The sequence below is a fragment of the Embiotoca jacksoni genome, unplaced genomic scaffold (assembly GCF_022577435.1).
Source record: "Embiotoca jacksoni isolate LCO1_2020_lvr unplaced genomic scaffold, fEmbJac1.0.p SCAF_88, whole genome shotgun sequence".
NCBI classification, from domain to species: Eukaryota; Metazoa; Chordata; class Actinopteri; family Embiotocidae; genus Embiotoca; species Embiotoca jacksoni.
In genome coordinates, this window is record NW_027185445.1 from 331,777 (window position 1) to 356,492 (window position 24,716).

A 24,716-nucleotide genomic window follows, 5' to 3' on the forward strand; every position below is an offset into this window, starting at 1 on the left:
GTGTGCCCTCAGGTGGACAAGACGGCGGCTATCGCAGCCTGTCCACAGCCCAGGACAAAAAAAGAGGTGAGGCGGTTTTTGGGGCTGGCGGGGTATTACAGACGGTTCAACCCGGGCTTCGCGGAACTGACCAGCCCCTTGACCGACCTGACCCGGAAAGGTGCCTCAGATCCGGTCCAGTGGACGGTTGAGAAGGTAAAACAGGCTCTCTGTGGGGAACCACTTCTCCACACCCCTAACTTCTTTCCCCTTTACTCTGCAGACTGATGCGTCGAACAGAGGGCTGGGGGTCATTTTGTCCCAGGAGGTGCGGGGGGTGGACCGCCCTGTTGTGTACATCAGCCGGAAGTTATCGGAGAGGGAGGCCATGTACAGCACAGTAGAGGAGGAGTGCCTGGCCATCCGGTGGGCTGCATGAAAGATACCAACGCCCGGATCACTCGGTGGAGTGCAGGAGAGCACAACAGAGCTACGTTGTTGTTTGTGTGAAATAAACACTCTCTGAATCTTTTAATGATATTATGAACCGTAGACGATGAAATCCACTAATTCTTTGTAGTTTTACGTTGAGGAACATTATTCTTAGATTGTTGAACTATTTTCCAACACAGTCTTTCAGAGTGGTGAACCTCTCCCCATCTTCACTGCTGAGAGACTCTGCCTCTCTGAAATCATGTTTTATACCCAATCATGTTACTGATCTGTTGCCGTGGTAACCTGATTGGATGTCAGATGTTCCACCAGGTGTTTTTGTTTGCGTTTTCCAGTCTTTTGTTGACCCTGTCTAAACTTTTTTGAAACGTGTTGCTGCCATCAAATTAAAAGTGAGCACATATTATTTTTTTATGAAATTTCTCAGTTTCAACATTTTATATGTTGTCTTTGATCTATTTTCAATTAAATATGGGTATACATGATTTGTAAATGATCACATTCTGTTTTATTTGTCCATTTTACACACATCCCAACGTTTTTGGAATCGGTGTATATATACGAGTCTATGTCTGTATGAGGGTAAAGATTTGTCAGTTTTGTGGGTATGAAGTTGAGCTGAAGTACAACAGGTAACAGGATTCTTCCTGATAAAAGATGTGGAAGTTTCTGTTCCAGCTCAACGAGTCTGAAAGCAGCAGCACTTGTTCCATGATGTACAGCAGGACGTCTTACTTCTCTACATCACATTTCATTACATTACATTTATCTGACTCTTTTATCCAAAGCGACTTACAATAAGTTCATTTCAACCATGAGGGTACAAAACCAGAACAACAGGAATCAAGAAAATATAATTTCTTCAAGAAAGCCAAACTACAAAGTTCTATCAGTAAGTTCTATTTTAAGATACTAAAGTTCTACTGTTCAAGATAAAGGAGGAGGAGGAGGAGGTGTGTTTTTAGTTTGTGGTGGAAGATGTTCAGAGTTTCTGCTGTCCTGATGTCGGTGGAGCTCATTCTACCATTTAGGAGCCAGGACAGAGGAGGAGGAGGAGGAGGAGGAGGAGGAGGAGAAGGAGGAGGAGGAGAGGAGGAGTGGAGTAGTGTGAGTGAATTTAGAAGGTTAAAGACCAGTCGAGCTGCTGCATTCTGGATGTATGTCGGCTCCTTTAGACTGCCCTGGTAATCTGTCTAATTACATGCAGATGCAGTTCAAACTGAGATGTATCTTCACTGCAGGCAGCACAGCACGGTGAAGAAGAGTCAGACAGTCAGCAGGGATGTTCTCCTTTATATTTGTCCTCCACAGCTGTCATAGCAGCTAAACGACTCTGAGTTTTTGGAAGCAACACAGCTTTTATAAGATCTCTCGCTCTCAATCTGTCAAACAGGTTTCATTGTTAAACTGAACTTCTGCAGTGAGTTTCATGTCAACTGGAATGATTAGACATGAACACACGGAGACAAACGATGGTCTTTCTGCAGTGGCTTCCATCGAAAAGAGAACGTTTGTGACATTCAGCTTTTTTAATCTTTGGTAAATGGTCTGCAGTTATAAATGGTGCTTTTTCACTTTAGTGGTCTCTTAGTCAAGTGTCTTACCTTCGATCCTGTGGCATGTGGACCAGAGGATTGAACCCACTCTTACATCTGAGCACAGCTGGATGCTGTTATTATGATTATTAATAACAATAACAGGCTTCTTTCTGGGCAGATTTTTAATTGCTTTGTAATGTTTTTGTTATTTTTTAATTTGCTGCTTCCTCCAAACACTTTGCAACTTTGTTAGGAAAAGTTATGATTCCATATCTATTCCTTATCAGTACAATATTTGCCACCCTGCCAGCTTTAGTTTGACCAGTCGATGTCCAGCTGAAAACAACATGAATGCAGCTGCTGTCTGTTTCAACAGAGTATTGATTCCAACAGTTTGACCTTATCTCACCATCTTGTCCACAACAATGGAGAGAAGAACAATGTACCTCCGTACAAACACACTGATTGTGTTTGTGTGTTGGTCTGTGTGGGAGGATGGAGGGTGAACGAGGTCCTGATGAGAAACAGAAGAGAAAATGTGAAAGCTGGGTTGGTAGACGGTGGGTGAGCCACCGAGAAGAGAAAAACAAGAAGAGGAAGAAAGAGACATGTTTTCATCTTCTTTCTGAATGTTCAGGGTTTTTCTCCAGGAAATCTCTGTGAACTAACACCGTCCTCCACACGATTCATTCCTCCACCTTCAGTTAGCGGTGTCATCTTTGAGTGGAGCATCCAGCTGTAATGTATCAGAGCTGTTTTCAAGGACAATTCAGACATTAGGAAGGCGTCCATCCAAACTGAGGACAACCTCCGTCCCAATTTCAAAAAATCTTCTTAAGTAAATGTGAAGTTTTGCCAGAATGATGTAGTTTCAGTCTGCAACTTTTATCCAACCTCAGGTGAACATTACAACTGTTTTGCAGTATTTTGAGATTCATTTTAAATTTCCAGCACAAAGAGTCTTTTATCAACAAATTAAAATGTGCAAAACAGGTAGCTGGAGACTCACCTGTTAACCTGCTGCCAGCTGTTTACTCTGCAGCCCCTCATCTGCACACACGGCAGCAGAACCGTCCCCAGAGATGGTCCAGGTGGACTCGTAGTCCCGCGCCCGAACCACCTCAGCTGGCTGCTTTCAACCAGAAGAAACAACAGTTCCCCACCGAGCTCTTCTCTCTGCAGCCCACAGACAGAACAACTCACTTCAGCTTCCTGGATCTATGTTTTGGTTTTTCAATCCCTACCTGGAAGCTCATAGTGCAGACAGGAACCACAACAGACCAGAATACTGTAACATACACTTCACTGAAGACAAAAGAAGTTTGATATTGAAATGTAATATTATTTCAGAGTTATAATTTATTTAATTTATTCTCAAGAGCCAAATAAAAAAAACGAGATCCTCCTCCTCTTATTTTATCCTTATCGTGTCCCTGATACTCACTGTGAAGCGTTCTTAATGTATACATCAGTAAAGCAGCAACATCAGTTTTAGATATCTGAAATCTAAGTATTCATCTGGAGGCAGAAAGGCTGAGTGACTCAGGTGTTAAACGTGAAAGAGTTTCAATAGTTTCTGAATCTAACATTGATGGAATTCATGCATGATGGCAAATGTTTGCTGTAAAGTTTTTTTTAATTTCTATTTTGAAATAAAAAAAAAATACAAATTGGTGAAAATCCTTTCCGTTGCTGTTTCCAAGGACATAGGAACACCTGAGCTTCTGGTTGATACACAATCTTTGGCACAAAGTCACTGAACTGACACGAACCTTGAGTCCAAACCCTTTCAGAACATGTTTGTTTATCTTCTGGGTTTGATCTTTTATTTCATTTAATTCATTTGAATGTGATGCTTTCTGCTGTCTCTCTCCAGTCTTGGATGTGGTGCCAGTTTTTATTGGCTGATCACAGCCTGAGTGAATTCCCACTGAGAGCATGATTAATGAACCTGAGCCTTTCATGGATACTTCATACACGACGGGTCGTCAGCGCTGAGCAGAATAACCACCCAAAGTCCATCAGCACAGTTTACAGTCAGTGTTTTACTGGAGATGTTCGTCTTCTCTCTGCTACCTTTAACTTTTCCTCGTGAGTGAGCAGCAATTCTAGAAAGTTTAGCAGCCTCACATGAATGCGACCATTTGCAAATCAAAGAACAACGATAACAGCGGCCGGCACACGCACAGGAATCAGAACCAGATGATCGGGTCAGAGACGTGGTACCGGGTTGACTGAAGGAACAACCTGTTGACACTGAAGTGGAAGACCACAGAAGATATACTGCAGGTAGGTGATTAGTGGAAGTCAGAGCAGCTGTGCCAACCACGGAGGAGTCTGGGGAGAGGACACGCCCACAACACGCCCACATAGAAAGGAGACAGACGGGGGAGGAGGCATTGAACGGTTGGGAAAACACAAAAGGAAAAAATACAGAAGGAGAGTCGGATGCTCTGCTGGATACTCAGGTGAAAGTTTGATCCATTTTGAGGTGAAAACTGTTTTGTATCTGTAGCTCCGAGACGCGACTTCATCTCTCCATCATCTCTTGTTGTCTAACCAGCTCCTCCCCTCACCAGAAGCTCCTCCCCTCACCTTCATTTTTGTTTTTCTTACATTTTATTAGTATTAATTTGGCCTGATTTTATTTGTCTCAGCCCGGAAATACTCCCTTACAATAACAAGTCTCGTTTTTTTGTAAGCACATGTTTAAATGACATAAAAAAGATTGTTTATTTACTACATACTTCGTTTCCGGTGGTCTTAATAAGGTTTTTAATACGATGGCTCTGTGTAAACTTTTTTCCACCTAATAAAAACAAATTCAGTCAATAACAGCCCTGAAAATCCAAAGTGTAAAGTAAAGAAGAGCTCCAGCCTTATAATGAGACAATGGTGTTGCCAACCTGACAGTTCTCAGACGTGTTGATGTAACAAAACTAAAGCAGAAGAAATGCTGCATGTGAAACTGTCTGGTGAAACTGATCCAGTAAATGTTGTTCAGTTTTTAAAGTTCTGTAGGATTTGCAGATCACTCATTCATAATCTTGTCGTCACCATATTTAACCAATGATCTCTCTGCGCGTGCTTTTTGAGCCAATCAGTTTCTCCTTCCTCTTCTTTAAATGTCATTGTAGTTCTGCCTTTCAGACTTCCTGATGTGCAGTCCCATCAGTCATCTCTCTCCCCAACCGGTCAAGACCTCTGAGCCCAGTTCTGTCAGAGGTTTTCTTCCTGTTAAAAGGGACTTTTTCCTTCACGAGGGATTTGTTGCATTCCCGTCTTCAGTTCCCTGAGATGTTGTGATTTGGTGCTGTCCTGTTTCTTACATCCATCTGGGACATCGCTCTACGAAGTCAGAGTCTGACCGTCAAAACTCAAAAGTCAAACTGTCATTACTTCAATAAATCCTTTTCTACTCATGGTTTCTCCTTATTGAATTGCTAGTCACTGTAAATGTACAGTGCATCTGGAAAGTATTCACAGCGCTTCACTTTTTCCACATTTTGTTATATTTCAGCCTTATTCCAAAATGGATTAAATTCATTTTTTCCCTCAAAATTCTACACACAATACCCCATAATGATAATGTGAAATAATTTTTTTTTGAAAATTTTGCAAATCTATTAAAAATCAAAAACAAAAAACTCATGTACATAAGTATTCACAGCCTTTGCCATTACACTTAACATTGAGCTCAGGTGCTTCCTGTTTCCACTGATCATCCTTGAGATGTTTCTACAACTTGATTGTAGTCCACCTGGTAAATTCAGTTGATTGGACATGATGTGAAAATACACATACCGTCTATATAAGGTCCCACAGTTGACATGTCAGAGCACAAACCAAGACATGAAGTCCAAGGAATCATCTGTAGACCTCCGAGACAGGATTGTATGGAGGCACAGATCTGGGGAAGGGTACAGAAACATTTCTGCAGCATTGAAGGTCCCAATGAGCACAGTGGCCTCCATCATCTGTAAATGGAAGAAGTTTGGAACCACCAGGACTCTTCCTAGAGTCGGCCGCCCGGCCAAACTGAGCGATCGGGGGAGAAGGGCCTTAGTCAGGGAGGTGACCAAGAACCCGATGGTCACTCTGACAGAGCTCCAACGTTGCTCTGTGAAGAGAGGAGAACCTTCCAGAAGGACAACCATCTCTGCAGCACTCCACCAAGCAGGCCTGTATGGTAGAGTGGCCAGACGGAAGACACTCCTCAGTAAAAGGAACATGACAGCCCACCTGGAGTTTACCAAAAGGAACCTGAAGGACTGTCAGACCATGAGAAACTAAATTCTCTGGTCTGATGAAACAAAGATTGAACTCTTTGGCCTGAATGCCAAGCATCATGTTTGGAGGAAACCAGGCACCGCTCATCACCTGACCAACACCATCTCTACGGTGAAGCATGGTGGTGGCAGCATCATGCTGTGGGGATGTTTTTCAGCAGCAGGAACTGGGAGACTAGTCAGGATGGAGGGAAAGATGAATGCAGCGATGTACAGAGACATCCTTGATGAAAACCTTCTCCAGAGCGCTCTGGACCTCAGACTGGGGCGAAGGTTCATCTTCCAACAGGACAACGACCCAAAGCACACAGCCAAGATAACAAAGGAGTGGCTTCAGGACAACTCTGTGAATGTCTTTGAGAGGCCCAGGCAGAGCCCAGACTTGAACCTGATTGAACATCTCTGGAGAGATCTGAAGATGTCTGAGCACCGACGCTCCTCATCCAACCTGATGGAGCTTGAGAGGTCCTGCAAAGAAGAACGGGAGAAACTGCCCAAGAATAGGAGCCAAGCTTATAGCATCATACTCAAAAAGACTTGAGGCTGTAATTTCTGCCAAAGGTGCTTCAACAAAGTATTGAGCAAAGGCTGTGAATACTTATGTACGTGTTATATTTTTGTTCTTGACTTTTAATAGATTTGCAAACATTTTCAACAAACTATTTTCACATTATCATTATGGGGTATTGCGTGTAGAATTTTGAGGAAAAAAATGAATTTAATCCATTTTGGAATAAGGCTGTAACATAACAAAATGTGTAAAAAGTGAAGCGCTGTGAATACTTTCCAGATGCACTGTAGCTGACCAACTCAGTCTCCTATCAAAGAGGTTTAGAGCAGAAAAGGAACAGCAGTTTCAGTGTATTTCAACTGGAGAGGTGCCGAGACACATTCTATTAGAAAGATGATTATTTCCCATCAGGGGAAATACTTTAAAACTAGAAGCAATTTTACTCAACCAATCAAACAAACAGCAGTCTAAAGTGTTACCTCGTCATACGAGGTTCACAGGGACAAACTAATGTAGGATGAGTGGTGGATCCTCAACGTGAATGACAAATCTGTGACCTCTTCCACAACCTGGCAAACCAAAAGCTGTGATTTGACATGTACTCGATCTATAGAGCCATGGAAGTTGTTTATTTACCTGAACAAAACCAAGGAAGGGTAGTAAATAGTAAAGTAATAATAAACAGCAGTCTGAACGTCACAAAAAAAAAACGTAATTTATTCTAATAAAAAGCACTATATTCCTAATGAACCTAATACAACCCATTGTGTGTGTGTGTGTGTGTGTGTGTGTGTGTGTGTGTGTGTGTGTGTGTGTGTGTGTGTGTCTCTGTGTGTGAATGTCCTTCAGTTTTTTTTTTGGCTGTTGTTGGAAAATCTGTTCTGCCGATGGCTCATCAGGAACCATCTGTGGGGATAACAGATTTACTGTGGAACAGGTTTACACACACACACACACACACACACACACACACACACACACACACACACACACAAATAAAAATGATAAAAAAAATGCCTTGAACTCGGTGCCCTTTCAGTCCCGCTCCAGCTCAGCCCCTTCAAGGTCTCCTATTATTTCGATATTTCGAGCGTTTGTTGGAAGTTTTCACTCTGAGGTTTGGAGGTTTTTGTAGAATTTGTGTTTGAACTCAAACACTAAGAATGTAGAACAGATGTCCTTCTCCAGCTCCTCCATCCGAAAACATTCCCAGAGGGGAGTTTCTGAGTCACTCCGGGTCCTCCTAGTCTGAAGGACCTCGATGCTTCTACAGCGAGGAGTCCTGGAGGATTCAGACCACATGGGTCCTTTTAGGGTTCTGTCAAGTGGTTTCACTTTAAATTTCATGGCCAAGAGAGAAAAAAAACCTATCGTTCACAACAAAAAATAAAACTGAATAAAAAAAATTACATTTACAAATGAGAACTGTGATGAAATTTGAATGAAATATGTTTGATATACGAATGGACAGATAACTATATAGTGTTTAAATGCTGAGTGAGCTGCTCGAATCTGGAATCACACATCATCACTCATTCACACATTCACAAGATGACAGCGAGGAACCCTGCACCAGTCTGATACCTTCAGGTTCAGGGTCTCGTTCAAGGACACAATCACATGAGGACTGAACTGAACCATCTGCCCAACATAAACCTGTCAGCTCCTTCTTTCAGTCACTCCCAAAACCTCATGACCACGTGTGAGCCTTCTGCACCAAGCGTCACAGTAGTTCATGGAGGCACCAGGAAGGTAGAAAACAGGAAACTGAAGACAGACTCTACTTGTGATCTGCACACAGTACAAAACAACGAGACAGCAGATCACAGAAACAATTATAATTAATGCAATTGTAATTGGGTTGAATGTCTACACCAAATCTTATGTTTCAGCCCCTAGCAATATTTTTTATTGTCTTTCTCTTGTGATGGATCTTTCTTTAATTAACAGGAGTGTGTGGAGGATCATCAGAACAAGCTACATCAGGGTTGGTGAATATCCAGAGCTAGTCAGCTGCTGATTGGCTCCCCGATGGGTGACACACCTTGTCTTTTGGGTCCTCCAGGATGCCAGGTGAAGAGAGAGATGACCAACACTTGACAGCAGGGCCTCAGTCCTCCTCCATCTGCGTGAAAACTTGTGTGATAGATGTGCAGGACTCGAGATATCTTGTGACTAAAACCTCAGAGATAATCAAACTCTATTTATATATCACTTTTTGTACATTTTGGTGCAGTTCAAAGTTATTTACAGATGATTAACAGACCAATAATAAGACAGACATAAAAATTAAATAAATTTGAGAACAAATTAAAATCACAATTACATTTTTTTTTTAATGGAAAATCCACTATCCAAGATGATAGAGATGAAAGAAATGTAGAAGATAGATTAAAAGCTAAAATGACAATAAGAGTGTTAACATTGAGAGAGATAATAACCAGAAGCTAAAAACGAGTTTAAAAATAAGAACAATGCAAAAGATAAATGCTACAGTTCATCAGAAGGCAGGATTAAACATGAGATTGGATCGGTTAGAGGAAATAAAAGTATGTAAAATCAACTAAATAGATGATAGAAGGTATGAAAATGTGGTGAAAATAAATCAAGAAAAGCAAATAGATCAAAATAAACTTTTAAAAGTAAGTATAATGCTGAATAGACTCTTTGTAAATACAGCATCTCACTTGGTACAAGGCACGACGCAGTAGGGTGAACTGCCATTTGTTTCAACACCTTTTTCTCCTCTTCATGTTTAGTTTAAGGAGTCAGGGGTAGTTGGTTACATTTCTTTTAACACATCGGGTTTAGTTAGTGTTTTTTTCAAAGAGCAAAGTTTGGTTTGTTTGTTATTTTGGCCTTTGTTCACCCTGAAGAGATGTTTCATTCACTGTACATACTGTGCACTGTGGTTATTTCAATAAATTGTTCACTTCCCATCTACTCCACTTATCATCCTTTATGTTATGCACTGCTTCTCCTAAACCAGGGTGTAACATAAATTGGGAGCTTGTCCATGATTACAACCTGGGACCGCTCAGTGGTTATTAAGATGTTTTATTTTGGTCAAAAGTGGTGGAACAAACCAAAGAGTCCTCCATATTTCATGAAGATTCATATCACTTATCCATGTCCTTAAGAAGCCTCTTCTGAACTGTTGAAAATCACATTGACATTGATGAAACATCTAAAAACTCACATCTGCTCAGACTTTTGGACCAAAACAACTGATGCTGTGTTTTCTATTAGAATGGGGATGTAGCGCCACAAGTGAGATTGTATCATATAATGTAAGATGCACTGATTGATAGGTAGCTGGACTTTTACTGTTTTTTTATAATGATTTTCTCCTCCATAGTATCCATTTTGCAGTAAACCTTCAACAGTTGACACCGAAAGGCACACAGTGTGTCTCTGGAAGACCTGTTTGTCTGAAGCAGTAGAATAATATATTTGTTCCAGAGGTTAAATTCCCCCCTTGTCACTGACTCGTGGCTCATTGAGCAGTTGTAGTGAGTGTCACTCAACTCCCCTGTCATGTCCCTCTCACTTCCAGAGGCTCTCACTGGATGACAGACCTGATTCTCCCTCTGCCCTCTGAGTTATACTTCATACTCTGGAAGCAGTAAGTGATGATGATGATGATGATGATGATGAGAATAAATGATCTGTACAAAACAGGATAAATCATACAGAAACCTTCATTTATAGTGATTTTAATCCAATGTGCTGCAGGTCCGTCAGACGACAGCCATCATCAGTAATGTTTTCAACCTGCTGCTGTTTCTCCCTTTTCGAAGCTCGCTCACTTCCTCATCTGAAAAATGTTTACCAGCATTTACACTGAACACACTCTTATATGGAGGTTGGGAAGTGGTTGGCAGAGGCAGTAATAGAGTTTGAGAAATGAGAGTTTCTTCAGATGAGAGGTTGAGCCTGTCATGTTTTTCAGGAAGGGTTAGGTTGAAACCATCAGACGGTATATTATCAGTCCAAAAGGGTCCAATACAATACACACAACAAGTGAACATTTATATTCTTGTTCTGGCTTACCTGACGTGACAACATGCTCATCAATGCTTTCAACTCTGGGGATCTGAAGTCTGTCTCGGACCTCTCCTGCAGGGTTCAGTTTATAGAGCAGCAAACTTGAACGGATGTATTTTCAGCATTCAGATGTCTCAAAGGCACGAGCAGCCGAAGTTTACAGTCACCTCCCTGACTGACCTGTTGTTAAGCTGTTGATATGGCCATCGTCAGTATTTACTCTGTATTTAGAGATCATTACTGATGTTTCAAGTCAACTTGTAATTAACTCTAGCCTGGTGCGAACCAGTCCAAATTTCACTGTATGAATTTGTTGGTCTGTCCCCCCTCCATGGAGAATCGTTTGCAGTCGTTCCATCCTACTGGGCGTTGACCTCGGGTTCATTTTAACCAATCAGCATCAACCTCCACAAGACCGAACTGCTCTTCCTTTTTTGAGAAAGACTCTCCCACCCTCGACCTGACTACTACCTTCAACAACTCTGTTATCCCGACCCTGACTGATAAGAACCTCGGAGACACTCCACAGTCAACTCTCTCTTACTGCCAACATCACGTTCCTGTAGATACATGCTGCACAACATCAGGAGAATATGTCCTCTTCTCACTCAGAAGGAGGTGCAGGTTTTGGTCCAGGTTCTGGTCCAGGTTCTGGTCCAGGCTCCTCTCCTCTCCTCTCCTCCTCCTCCTCTTCCTCCTCCTCCTCCTCCTCCTCCTCCTCCTCTGTCCTGGCTCCAAAATGGTAGAATGAGCTCCACCGACATCAGGACAGCAGAAACTCTGAACATCTTCCACCACAAACTAAAAACACACCTCTTCCTCCTTTACCTTGAACAGTAGAACTTTAGTATCTTAAAATAGAACTTACTGATAGAACTTTGTAGTTTGGCTTTCTGGAAGAAATTATATTTTCTTGATTCCTGTTGTTCTGGTTTTATACCCTCATGGTTGAAATGAACTTATTGTCAGTCGCTTTGGATAAAAGAGTCAGATAAATGTAATGTAATGTAAAGCATGCGCCGAAACCGGACGACACTCTGCCACTGCTGCAGCTACCTACAGTGTCCACCAAAGGGCTTTTTCCTGAGTACAGCATATTTTTTAAATTGTCTTAATGAAGTCCAGCAGCTTGACGAGGTGCTGACCATTTATTCTCTGGTGAATGCTAAACGTTCAGGTTTTTTGGAGTTTACTTTTACACTGCCCGGTCTGCATTGCACCTGACCCTGATGCTTGTCCCTGTGGGTGGTGGGTTCACAGGGTGGCTGCTCCATGATGTTTGTTTGGGCTGAGCCTGACCGGGCCCCAACGTTGGTGAAGGCCCGGCCACCAGATGCTCACCGGCAAGCTCCCCTCCCAGGTCTGGGTCCGGGAGGGTTCCCCGGTTTCCCTGATCTGGGCGAGGTGGCTACATTCCATGTGCTGCTGTTCATCGGGCGACTTTTTAACTGCTCTTAGTCTTGGCTCTCCCCTGAGACCAGTTTGCCTTGGGAGACCCGACCAGGGGCTGATGCCCCAGACAACATAGCTCCCAGGATCACTGAGCCATTCAAACCCCTCCACCACGTTAAGGTGGCGATTCTTGGAGAGGAGAGCGAATATGGTAAGCCATTGGTTGCAATGTGATGCTGTTTCAAAAATAAATCTGTGCAACAGTAAGTTAGTTTTACCTTTCTGAGGTAGTCAAGAAGCTCCTCAGTGACAAGGTACCGGGGGTGGATGAGATCCGCCCTGAGATGATGAAGGTGCTGGACATTGTTGGGCTGTCTTGGCTGACACGCCTCTTCAATGTCTCATGGGGGTCGGGAACATTACCATTGGACTGGCAGACCGGGGTGGTGGTTCCCATTAAAAAAAAAGGGGACCGGAGAGTTGCTCCAACTATCGGGGTATCACACTACTCAGCCTCCCGGGCAAAACTTATATCAGGGTGCTGGAAAGGACTCCGACCATTTGTTGAACCTCAGATTCAAGAGGAGCAGTGTGGATTCCGTCCTCATCGTGGAACAGTGGACCAGATCTTTACCCTCGCAGGACTACCGGAGGGTCCTGGGAGTTTAACCATCCAGTCTACATGTGTTTTGTGGACTTGGAGAAGGCTTTCGACCAGGTCCCTTGAGGGTTTTTATGGGAGGTGCTGCAGGAGTTCGGGTTGTTGAACCCGTTGCAACGGGCCATCTGGTCTCTATACAACTACAGTAGGAGCTGTGTTCATATTCTCAGCAATAACTCACACGTTTCCGGTGGGCGTGGCCTCCAGTGGGCGTGGCCTCCACCAGGGCTGTCCTTTGTCACCGATCCTGTTCGTGACCTTCATGACAGGAAATCTAGGAGCAGCCGGGGGGAGGAGAATGTCAGGTTTTGGGGGTCTTGGATCGCTTCTCTGCTGTTTGCAGATGATGTGGTCCTGTTGGCCTCTTCAGACTCCCAGCATGCACTGGGGCGGTTTGTGGCCGAGTGCGAAGCGGCAGGGATGAGGGTTAGTACCTCCAAATCTGAGGACATGGTTCTCTGCCGGAAACCGGTGGATTGATCCCTCCAGGTGGGAACGGAGGTCCTGCCTCAAGCGAAGGAGTTTAATTATCTAAGTCGTGACCGAAAGAACGAGGTCGCGGCTACAAGCGGCCGAAATGAGTTTCCTCCGTAGGAGGTCGGGCTCAGCTTTAGAGATCGGGGGAGGAGCTGGACATCAGGAGGGAACTTGGAGTTGAGACGCTACTTATTTTTGTGTTGAAAGGAATCAGCTGAGGTGGAACACGCTGGAAGAATTATATCTCCCCTCTGGCCTGGGAATGCCTCGGTATCCCCCAGAATGAGCTGGAAGATGTTGCCTTGTCTTGCTAGAAGCCAAATATCTGGTCTGATCACAACTTCGCAGGAGTTGATGCTTCAGTAAATATTCAGGCACTGATACCACTGCTAAGTTACATGTTATTGTTATGGATCACAGACTGTTAGTAAAAGGAAGTCATGTCCATGTCTACAAAACAAAGATTAATGTCTCGACCAAGACATTTATGACCCCATTTTACTGTTTATATTAATGAACAATCATACAGTGCATTTAAAGGAACAGTGCTGACTCTCCCTGCCTCTTTCATAAACAATCGCGTGCTCTCACTCCCATTACAAGCTGCTATTATCTATTATGTATCAGCAGATTCACATCATGTGTTCAAAAAAGCTGCACAGCCACAAACACGTGCTGACAGCACAGCTGAGCACAGATGTGATTCAGGCTGCTGTGTAGGAGGACAGGGAGAAAGATGGAGAAGAAACGAGCAGTCAGGCCTCACAACATCTTCTGCAGGCCTCCCAGTCAAACAGGTAACGATGATAATACACTTCTTCACTGCATTAATATTTCCCTAATTTTCTACAAACAACTCGTGGCTCCCGTGAAAAGCTGACCGTCTCCACATGTGTGGGTTCAGACTCAGCACAGGACATGAAAGAAAAGTGCTGATGCAGTCAAAGGCTTTTTTACTGAGGAGACTAAAATTAAAATTAAATTTAAAAGGAAGGTTACACAACTTCAGTTGCAGCTGGTTTCTGTGTAAAAGCTGAAGATGAAGAAGTGAAGCAACGATCCGGTAAACTCAGTGATCATCTTATGGTTGATTATTATTCATATGCAGATCATCTGCTCATTTAAAATGTCAAGTCTTTAAAGGAAGATCTCCATCCTCGGTAGAATTTCAAAGGATATTAGACATCTCTAAAATCCTCAAACTCTTTTCCAGTTAATCAAAAAATATATTTCATCCACTGAAAGATTTCCATCACGAAATTTATAACCTTGAGTTGGGCCTCAAAACAAAAAATGCAAAGATCGTAGCAACTTAACAGGTAAAAACATTTTGATATTGAGTGGATGGAATGTTGCATTTTTTTTTTTTTTATCCAGATCATTGACTCCTTCAGGATTCTAGAAATACTTTCTGTGGGAAGTATAAACAACAGATTCAGTCAGTACCAGCTGCCCATCAGGTGAGTCTGAGATGAGAACCGCTGGACTGAGAGAACAGTAATGAAACTTCACCAAACTTGATGCACAACAAAGCTGCATCACTTCTACTCAAAGTATGACTCAAGATTTGGCAACAGAAATCACAGACTGTTTCTAAAAGAGTTTGTAGCTTCAGGTCTGTAAAATGGTTCTGATCCAGAAGTGTCTTCAGCTGCAATACCAGCGAGTGCCACTAGAGGTCGGCTCCAAAAAGCCTCCGGCTCCAAAGACTCCCATTCAACTTCTCTCATCAAATCCAAAGTGAATAAAATGTGTCTGTGGTGGTGGGGTGTGGTTAGCTCAGCTGCAGGGGGTGGAGAGTGGGAGGAGTGGTTCAGGGAACGGTGCCGGGCAGGTGTAATGAGCACAGCTGAGCCGAATACGGACTGATAAGCTCTCCCCTATAAAGGGAGCAGGGAGAAGGAGGCTGAGGGGGAAGTGGTTGCATGAGGACATTGGGGTATGGGTAGGACAAATAAAAGCATTTTACACCTGAACGTACGACTGAGCGTGTCGTCTGTGTCCAGGAGAGACCCCGGTAGCACCAACCTTGCTACAGTGGCACCCAATGTGGGGGCATGGACACAGGTGAACAGCAGAGCAGAATGCTGACGCAGCCGATCGCCGTGTTAGGGCAGATGCTGGGCGGGATCGGGCGGAGGCAAACCGCCAGCTCCTGGGCGCATTGCAGGCCCAAGCCGAGCGACAGACCCGCGCCTGGGAACAGCTAGCGGCCCGGCCAGCGGCGGCCCCACCAGCGCCAGGACCGGCGTCCTTCACCGGGGTGGCCATGCACAAGATGACGCCGGCGGATGACGTACAGGCCTTTATGGACATGTTCGAGTCGATGGCGGAGGCGTGTGCCTGGCCGGCGGCGGAGTGGGCGGTGCGACTCCTGGGCAGGAGTGTTGGAGGTGTGGGCAGCCCGGACACTGCCGGAGGGAATGTCCGTTAATGGAGGCGGGACAGACGGTTCGGGTTGCCGGCCCTCCAACACCCTCCCCCGGTCCAGGAGCGACATATTGCGTTCCGGTAAGGATCCAGGGGGGTACACACCAGGTGATGGTGAATTCAGGCTGTATGCAGTCGCTGATCCACCAGAGCCTGGTTCGGCCTGGGGCATTGGTGGAGGCATCGTGGGTGAGAATTAAGTGTGTACATGGGGATGTTCACGATTATCCGGTGGTGGCTGTAGAAATTAGATATGAGGAAAAAAAACATAAAGTGAAGGCTGCGGTTAGCTCCTGCCTTACAGACCACCTAATCTTGGGGACAGATTGGCCCGCATGTTGTACGTTCATCCTGTCGTACGTTCATCCTGTCGTACGTTCATCCTGTCGTTCGTTCATCCTGTCGTACGTTCATCCTGTCGTACCTTCATCCTGTCGTTCGTTCATCCTGTCGTACGTTCATCCTGTCGTTCGTTCATCCTGTCGTTCGTTCATCCTGTCGTACGTTCATCCTGTCGTACGTTCATCCTGTCGTTCGTTCATCCTGTCGTTCGTTCATCCTGTCGTACGTTCATCCTGTCGTACCTTCATCCTGTCGTACCTTCATCCTGTCGTACCTTCATCCTGTCGTACCTTCATCCTGTCGTACCTTCATCCTGTCGTTCGTTCATCCTGTCGTACTTTCATCCTGTCGTACCTTCATCCTGTCGTACCTTCATCCTGTCGTACCTTCATCCTGTCGTACCTTCATCCTGTCGTACCTTCATCCTGTCGTACCTTCATCTTGTCGTTCGTTCATCCTGTCGTTCGTTCATCCTGTCGTACTTTCATCCTGTCGTACTTTCATCCTGTCGTACCTTCATCTTGTCGTACCTTCATCTTGTCGTACCTTCATCCTGTCGTACCTTCATCCTGTCGTACCTTCATCCTGTCGTACCTTCATCCTGTCGTACTTTCATCCTGTCGTACTTTCATCCTGTCGTACTTTCATCCTGTCGTACCTTCATCCTGTCGTACCTTCATCCTGTCGTACCTTCATCCTGTCGTACCTTCATCCTGTCGTTCGTTCATCCTGTCGTTCGTTCATCCTGTCGTACGTTCATCCTGTCGTACGTTCATCCTGTCGTACGTTCATCCTGTCGTACGTTCATCCTGTCGTACGTTCATCCTGTCGTACGTTCATCCTGTCGTACCTTCATCCTGTCGTACCTTCATCCTGTCGTACCTTCATCCTGTCGTACCTTCATCCTGTCGTACTTTCATCCTGTCGTACTTTCATCCTGTCGTACTTTCATCCTGTCGTACCTTCATCCTGTCGTACCTTCATCCTGTCGTACCTTCATCCTGTCGTACCTTCATCCTGTCGTACCTTCATCTTGTCGTACCTTCATCCTGTCGTACCTTCATCCTGTCGTACCTTCATCCTGTCGTTCGTTCATCCTGTCGTACCTTCATCCTGTCGTTCGTTCATCCTGTCGTTCGTTCATCCTGTCGTTCGTTCATCCTGTCGTACGTTCATCCTGTCGTACGTTCATCCTGTCGTACGTTCATCCTGTCGTACTTTCATCCTGTCGTACCTTCATCCTGTCGTACCTTCATCTTGTCGCACATTCATCTTGTTGCACATTCATCTTGAAATTGGCTGACTGTGGCCTCTAATAAACTGGGGTTCTGGAAATCACAGCCCACTACTGAAGTGACTGGTCAAATCACTACCGAGTCCACAGGGACCAGTGAAATAACTTTTATTCAAGTTAATTAGTCATACAGAACGGAGGGGGTTTGTTCACATTCGTGTGTGTGTGTGTGTGTGTGTGTGTGTGTGTGGCTAGGTCAACGGACGCACACATGAAGTCTTCAAACGCTGTAACACATTCACGACTACCATCTCTAGCAGATTGTGGCAGAGGAGAGCTGCCCTGTACAGGTATACAGGCTCACACCTGAGCAATGGAACGTACCACTCTGAGGGGGTGTGGCAGAATAGTCCAAGTGAGTGGAATATGCCAAGTGAGCCTGGCCTTTTCAACAGTCAGTGGCTACAAACATCCTTTGAACCTGAGCCACTCATGTGGACTGAAACATAACCAGCTCATTGTCACGTCATACAAAAGGATTTCTTTGTCCAACAGTGATTTGTTCCCATTCCAAAGGCTCAAACAGCTGACAGTTGGGTGGCCGTTTTGAAACGGTGCATTTCCTGTTTCATTTGGGGTAAGTATTGTGATGCTGCTGTCAAAGTATCTGGAGAACCTTGTTCCTCTCCCCATAAAACATTTGTCTCATGTTTGGTGGGAACTTAAATACAAGTTTTTTAGGGGGGGCATTCTTGCGAAGTAAATCTTCATGTTGTTTAAGTTAAATTCTATCTTTAGGTGTTAATTGTTTGTTGGTGCCCAGATAATGGATGGATGGATGGATGGATGGATGTTTGTTGCTATTTTAAAAGGCCCTCCTATTTGTTTACTCATTATTAGGAGCTGTTAACAGCTCCTAAGCTGTTAAGCCTTTTATTCTTTTACTCTGCTTTCCAGTGTTTGACTCTCTTCTGGCTCTTTGAACCCTGAAAATGTGCTGACTTGGAAATGTGCTCTTGTTTTTTTAAATATTCAGTTTAATTAGCATCAGCTGAAGTCGGTCAGCATTGTTGGCTTACTCGGCTTTGTAGATGGCTTGTTAGCCGACTGAGAGCCAGTAAACAAAGATCCCGTCTCATCTTTCAGCCTCCCTCTCTGCCCTCCTCTCATCCTCCCACCAGGTTTAATCCCCTCATCCGACTGCAGCAGCTCATTCTGCTCTCAGCAGAAGTAACTGTCGGGGGAGGGTGAAATTAGGAAGGTAAATGTGGGGGGGTTGAGAGGAGTGAGGTCAGCGGTAGTGAATGAGCAGCTGAGGAGAAACTAATACTCCTGCTGCTAACAGCCAGACTCTGATGGAAATGGCTGTTACTGCTTGGCTGCAACAATTCCCTCGTTTCAGTGCCGACACAAATGAACTCCTGCCTTTAGAGAGACCAGGTGGAGGGAGAGGCAGAGAGCAGAGCAGATAGGAGGCTGGATGGAGGATCTCAGACTGCTCTAAAAGCAGTTGGAGCTTTAGACCTTTGCATTTTAGACAGACCTCATTTTTGATCAAAGGAATAGTTGACTAAACTCAGATTAAAGTCAGTCAAGTTAAAGTCAGATTTAGGGCAGGTTCATGTGAGGTCAGCTGTAAAATAAAAGCATACAATGGCTTAACATGGATCATTTTGTTCTCAGCCAACCTGAAACGATGCCTCTTGTTGCTGGAGCTTTTAATATGAAGTAGTTACAGGAGATGTAGAAGGGTGACCACCAAGGAAGGTCCATCCCTTCCGAAAAGTTCACTTCAATCTATATCTTTAATTTAGTCACATTTTTCCAGTGACAGATGTTTGAGTTAGAACAATGTGCTTCACGACAGTTCTTCTGTGTCAAATGATCAGAAAATAAGGAGGACGACTGGTGGAAGCATCCCGATCTTCTGCAGAGTTCCATTCTGTAAATGAAGTTTGAGCTTTTGTAAAGTGGCTTTGATGATTAAATATCTGCTTTCAACCTGCCTGATGCTCATGTTTGGTACATATAACGGTCAAGTGAATATTAGCTGATGGTTTAAGAAATTTGTTTGTACACCTTCAATAAAACTTACTGACATTTATTTATGGTTCTTTGTGAATGAAGTTGGAACAACGTAAAGTCTGTGTAGTTTCAAGACTTCACACTGGTGAATATAAGTCGACCCTGATTATTTAACAACCGCCCATTTTCTTCCCGTTTTTGAGAAAAAAAAAACTTTTTGCAAATGGAAAACATTTTCCTGAGATCCCATTAATCCAGATAGACGATGTATTTATTAATTGTTGAAGTCTCCTCATCCTTCAAAGTGACACTCTCCCGTCAGGTTCTTGAAGCGCTCAGATTAATTTCCTCTGAAAGTTTGTCTCTTTGAGCTCATCATCTGTGACAGATTCACTTCTGTGCTCCTTGTTTCATGTCTGCAGTGAAACATTGAAAGACCTCATGAACTGGTTTAAAAGCATCCTCTGATGTCACAGGATCCTCCAGATTTAAATGGATTAAAGAAACACTTGGCTGAGTGATCTTGAAAGATTCACTATAAACAGACTCAACACACTCACGAGCACACTGAGGTGTCGAGAAGTAAAGAGTGAGACTCAACGTGAGATCCTGATCAATTCTGTGAGTCAGACATTTCCTTCATGAACAGTGTGAGCCTGAGGCATGGACCAGCTGTCTGTCCGTTCTTCCCATCATCGTGAACACCAGCTATGAAGAAGGCCTTGAGGAAACTTTCTCTTGGTCCCAAAGATGATCTAATTAAATTTTGGAGATCAAAGGTCACTGTGAGCTCACATCGACCCATCCTTGTAAAAATGGCAGCTCAGGAAGTCACAAACATTCACTTGAGCTCCTGAAGGAACTGATTGGCTTTTGATGGTTAAAGGTGAAAGGTCACAGGGACCTCACAACATAACTCAAGAAGTCCTACACTAATTATGACAACATTTCACATATATATATAATAGGATAAACATTTTGATGTGATGACCTTTTCTATCCATTTTCATAGAACAGGACAGGGTACAGTTCAATCGCTTAAATGGGATCAAGTGTAAAAACAGTCCAAGTCAGTCCAAAAACCCAGCAGGCAATGATCAGGAGACGGGAGAAAGGGGTGAGGCAGAAGGAAACAAAACCACACTCAGGGAACACTGGGAGAACCGCTGGAACGAAGAGCATGGGAACTACAAGCATCTGGAACAGGAGGTCTGCAGACTTTATACAGTGAGATGATTGAACACAGGTGGAGACAATCAGGGCGAGGAAGACAATCACAACGGTGGGAAGACACGAGGACAGGAAGTGAAGAGACCTGAAACGGTGAGTACAAAATAAAACAGGAAACAAACAGGGGAAACTGAAAAGAGACAAAGACTTAACTTCGAGGATAGCTATTTGAAGCATGTTCTCGTGGTGTGAGACTCAGACTCAAAGTGGACGTCTCACACTAGAAGCATGACAGTTGATAAATCAAAATGAGGCGAGCATGTCCAGACCGAGCTGTCCTTTCCCTCGGCTGCTTCCTAACCGTCTCTCTGTCTATAAAGCGCTGCTGCTCTCAGTCTAATGTGCAGCAGTATCTGATCCTTTGACAGCATGCTGCTCCATAGAAAACAGCTGGCTGCAAGCAACAAAGAAGCCTCATCGTAAACAGAAGAGGCTTCTTAAGACGATGCACTTTACTGTTTACTGTTACTGCCAGCCCAGTCTGTCTACACAAAGTTTAAGTGATCAAACAAGTGAAGAGTTGTAATCAGAGAGCAGTCATGTGATTTTATTTAAGCTGGCGCAACTCTACGTGACAGACTGTATAGCGAGCCGTAACGTACGTGATTCCTGAGGCTGTATGGCTGCTCTGACCTGGTAACATGGTCCCTGCTCTCTGCAGGGTGTAACAGGTGTCAGATGATGGCAGTAAAAGCAATCCTTTCTTTCAAATGGCATACTTACGTACTAACACTGACTATATTGACTGCAAAAGCAACAAGTATGGAAACATGCAGTGCAGCACAAGGACCTGCATGGTGCATTTAAAACACATTGCCTCCTCAACGGTCGCCATTGCGTCTGTTCAGTAGAACACAGAGGAGCCACTGATGTAAAGTATTTTCAAACTGCAGCAACTGAAGACGCTGCAGCTGTTGCAGAACTTCACGAAGTACCTCATTTCTGGGTAAAATAACAAAACGAAGCCGGCAGATGTTTTGGCTGATGATGCATTCAAACGGCAGCGTTAGACAACAGTACCCTGTCGAAGTCCACGTACTAACATGTAAGGGTACGATATGTGAGTGAACTAAGAGAAGTATGCCAAGGACTTGATAAACCTGTAAAAACGTGCATTTAGATGGAGGACTGAAACTAAATCAGAGACACATCGATAGACCTCATGAACGGTCCTGAGGGAACCACCGACTGAAACGCTCACCTGGTAGTTTATACATATTAAATGGTGAATAATGAGTCAGTGGACAGTCGGAGGAGAGTAACAGTCTCATATTTGGGCCACTCAGGTACATCACCGTCATTTCACCTACAGTGAGTCGCTGTCGTTAACGGTTGAGTCCGTATAAAACTCAGAGGTTCCTGTGGATGTGATGATGTTCTGCTTCTGTCAGAGGAATCAGGGTTTTGTACAACATGCTTCCTTCCTGCTGCTGTGTGTCTCTGAAAAAGGACATGCACACAAATGAGATGAACTCATTCACATGCACACCGACCATACAAACAGTCTTATATAAGTATGTACCAGGCCTTTCTATTGGAGGGTCAGTCTATTGAAAGTCTCTATTGATGCCTTGCAGCTCCTGCGGGTCCACAACAGCAGCAACACAAGAATGATCTCAGACACACACAGTGGATTACCAGTTAATGAACTTCTTTTGTGGTAACACTGGACAACATGCAGACACGCAGACATCGACTTCTCTCTGAGACTGTGGTGGTCTGTCGGTTTCAGCCCTCATTAATTACACGTCTTCAGCTCAGCGTCTTAATGTCAGAGAAGCCGTCTGACAGCACGAAAACACAACAAATTACTGTACCGGAGCTACAAACACAGCTCATGTCAAACCCTCCACCGGCCTGGAGGCCCTGTTCCATTGTGTCATTAAGCCAGCCATAAATCAATAGCATTACCCTGCCTGTGTTTATTAGCTGATATAAATCCATACTCATTTCTGTGTGCTGCCAGCAGCTCCATCATTATTCAGACAGGAACACAGAGGACAGTCTCAGAGCTCCTACTGTAACTACAACGCTGTTAATGAGGGTAAAGAAACGTTTTAAAGAGGCAGGTGAGGAGCTGCTGTCTCTTCATCGATCCCTCGTCTCAAGGTGTCAAAAGGTCTGATTTATAAACATAAGATGGCTGCACCTGCACAACATACAAACTAAACACATAAACAACCAACTTTATCTTTATCTCAAGTCATTTCGTAGTCTCAGTTTATCTCCCACAGTAGATGGTCCAGCGTGAAATAGACACGCCCGTCCACTACAATCAAATGTGAGATAGCCACTCTTAGGGCTGTCTAGGCGTGACAGTTACACGTTTTGCAGACATGAAACTTACACGCATGTAAATGTCATGTGATCTTGGTGCCGCAATAGACCATACCGACCCATCTTCTGGAAGTCAAGATATTTCACAGAATAAGAGGTAACTTTGCTGGTCATGCTAGAACACAGTTTAGGGAGTCTTCATCGTGATATTTAAAAATGAATTTCATCGGGAGCTTTAGAGTGCTCTTTATTCACTTTGACATCTAATAATGTCAGTGTTTAGTAGTCTTCTATCATTGAACCTTTTCCTACACTGGGCAGCTGTTCTCATAATACCAGTGAAGAGTTATTTATCATATCATTTAACTCAGGGTAAATAATTTACTTTCCAATCACGAATTACATGACCAAAGCTGCTGTGTGTACATTGAACCTTTCGTACACAAATGATGCAGTGACACACTGTGTGGTTACTAAACCAGATGAGTTGGTGAAAAAGGCTTGTGAATTGTTTATGAATTGCATTTACTTGTTGTATTTAATAAATAGTAGTTAACAGCAGTGCTTCGCCTCTCTAATGTATTTACATCCATGTTTCCTGAGCAGACTCAAGGTTTAACTTTTGATAAACTCTCCGCATTCATTATTGTATTTTCATAGTAAGTAATCTTGATATATCCTGCGATAAATACAAACGCTTATGCAAGAAATAACTTTTGTGAAAATGTACTTTTTCAAGGTCGTGGCTCACACTGAGGGCAGCTGTCTCCATCCCGTTCTCACTGTTTTGTTCACTTAGTTGGATTTTTTTTAAAAGTACCATGCAGCACTGACATTTTTTTTTTCCACTTTTTAAAAGGAGAAAAAAAGGATGAGGGATGTTATGAATGACCCATCACACGCTACTGTTATTGAGATGTGAAAGTGCAGAACACCCACTCAGAGAGGATTCTGGTAAACAGCACCAGAAGTCCCCAAATGGACTTCTGGTTCACTGTCTCAAGGACTCAATTATGTTTCAAGGTTGATCAGAAAAGATTTATTTTTACAAAATAAATCTGGTATCTTAAATGTGATTGGCTCAACTCCACCATCATAAAGGACATTATCACATTTTATTATTCATAGGCATATCTCTCAGTGCTCTGATTGCTGCTCTGCATAGCACATCCTCTTTAATTACTTAATATAATTTGCTTCATTTAAAGTTATTAATTTAATCATGCATCCATTTTCAATACATCTTATCCTGTTTGAGGTCCCAGGCGTCCGGGGCGTCACATCCCAGCAGAAAGAGTTCATTTAATCAGTGTTATCTGCAGTCTGCCTGGCCTCTGGCCTGTCGGGGCTATCAGGCCTCACGCTGCTGTATTGACTCAATGGGCTCTAAAATAGATGTGGAAGAGCAGCAGCACAAAGGAAGCCTCATCTTATATGATGGAGAGCAAACAATGCAGGTTGAAAGGTCTTCAAGGAGGAAATACAGAATATCTTCCTGACTTTTAAAACGGTTTCTGTGTGAAAACAAATTGGGTTGACACAGCCCGAGTGTCAAAGCTACTTTCACCAACATGAACAGAATGACATGTGTATCACACCTACATCTACTAAAAGGTCTCCAGGCACCATGACCTCAACTCAAGAGGAAGTCAGCCATTTTGGTGATTGCATATGTTGTCACTTTCTGTGACGAGTAAATTTCCCCACTGTGGGATTAATAAAGTAAAATCGAATCTTAATTTAATTTAATTTAATTTAATTTAATTTAATTTAATTTAATTTAATTTAATTTAGCCAGCCGTCAATCACGTCATCAACGGCTAGGCGGCAG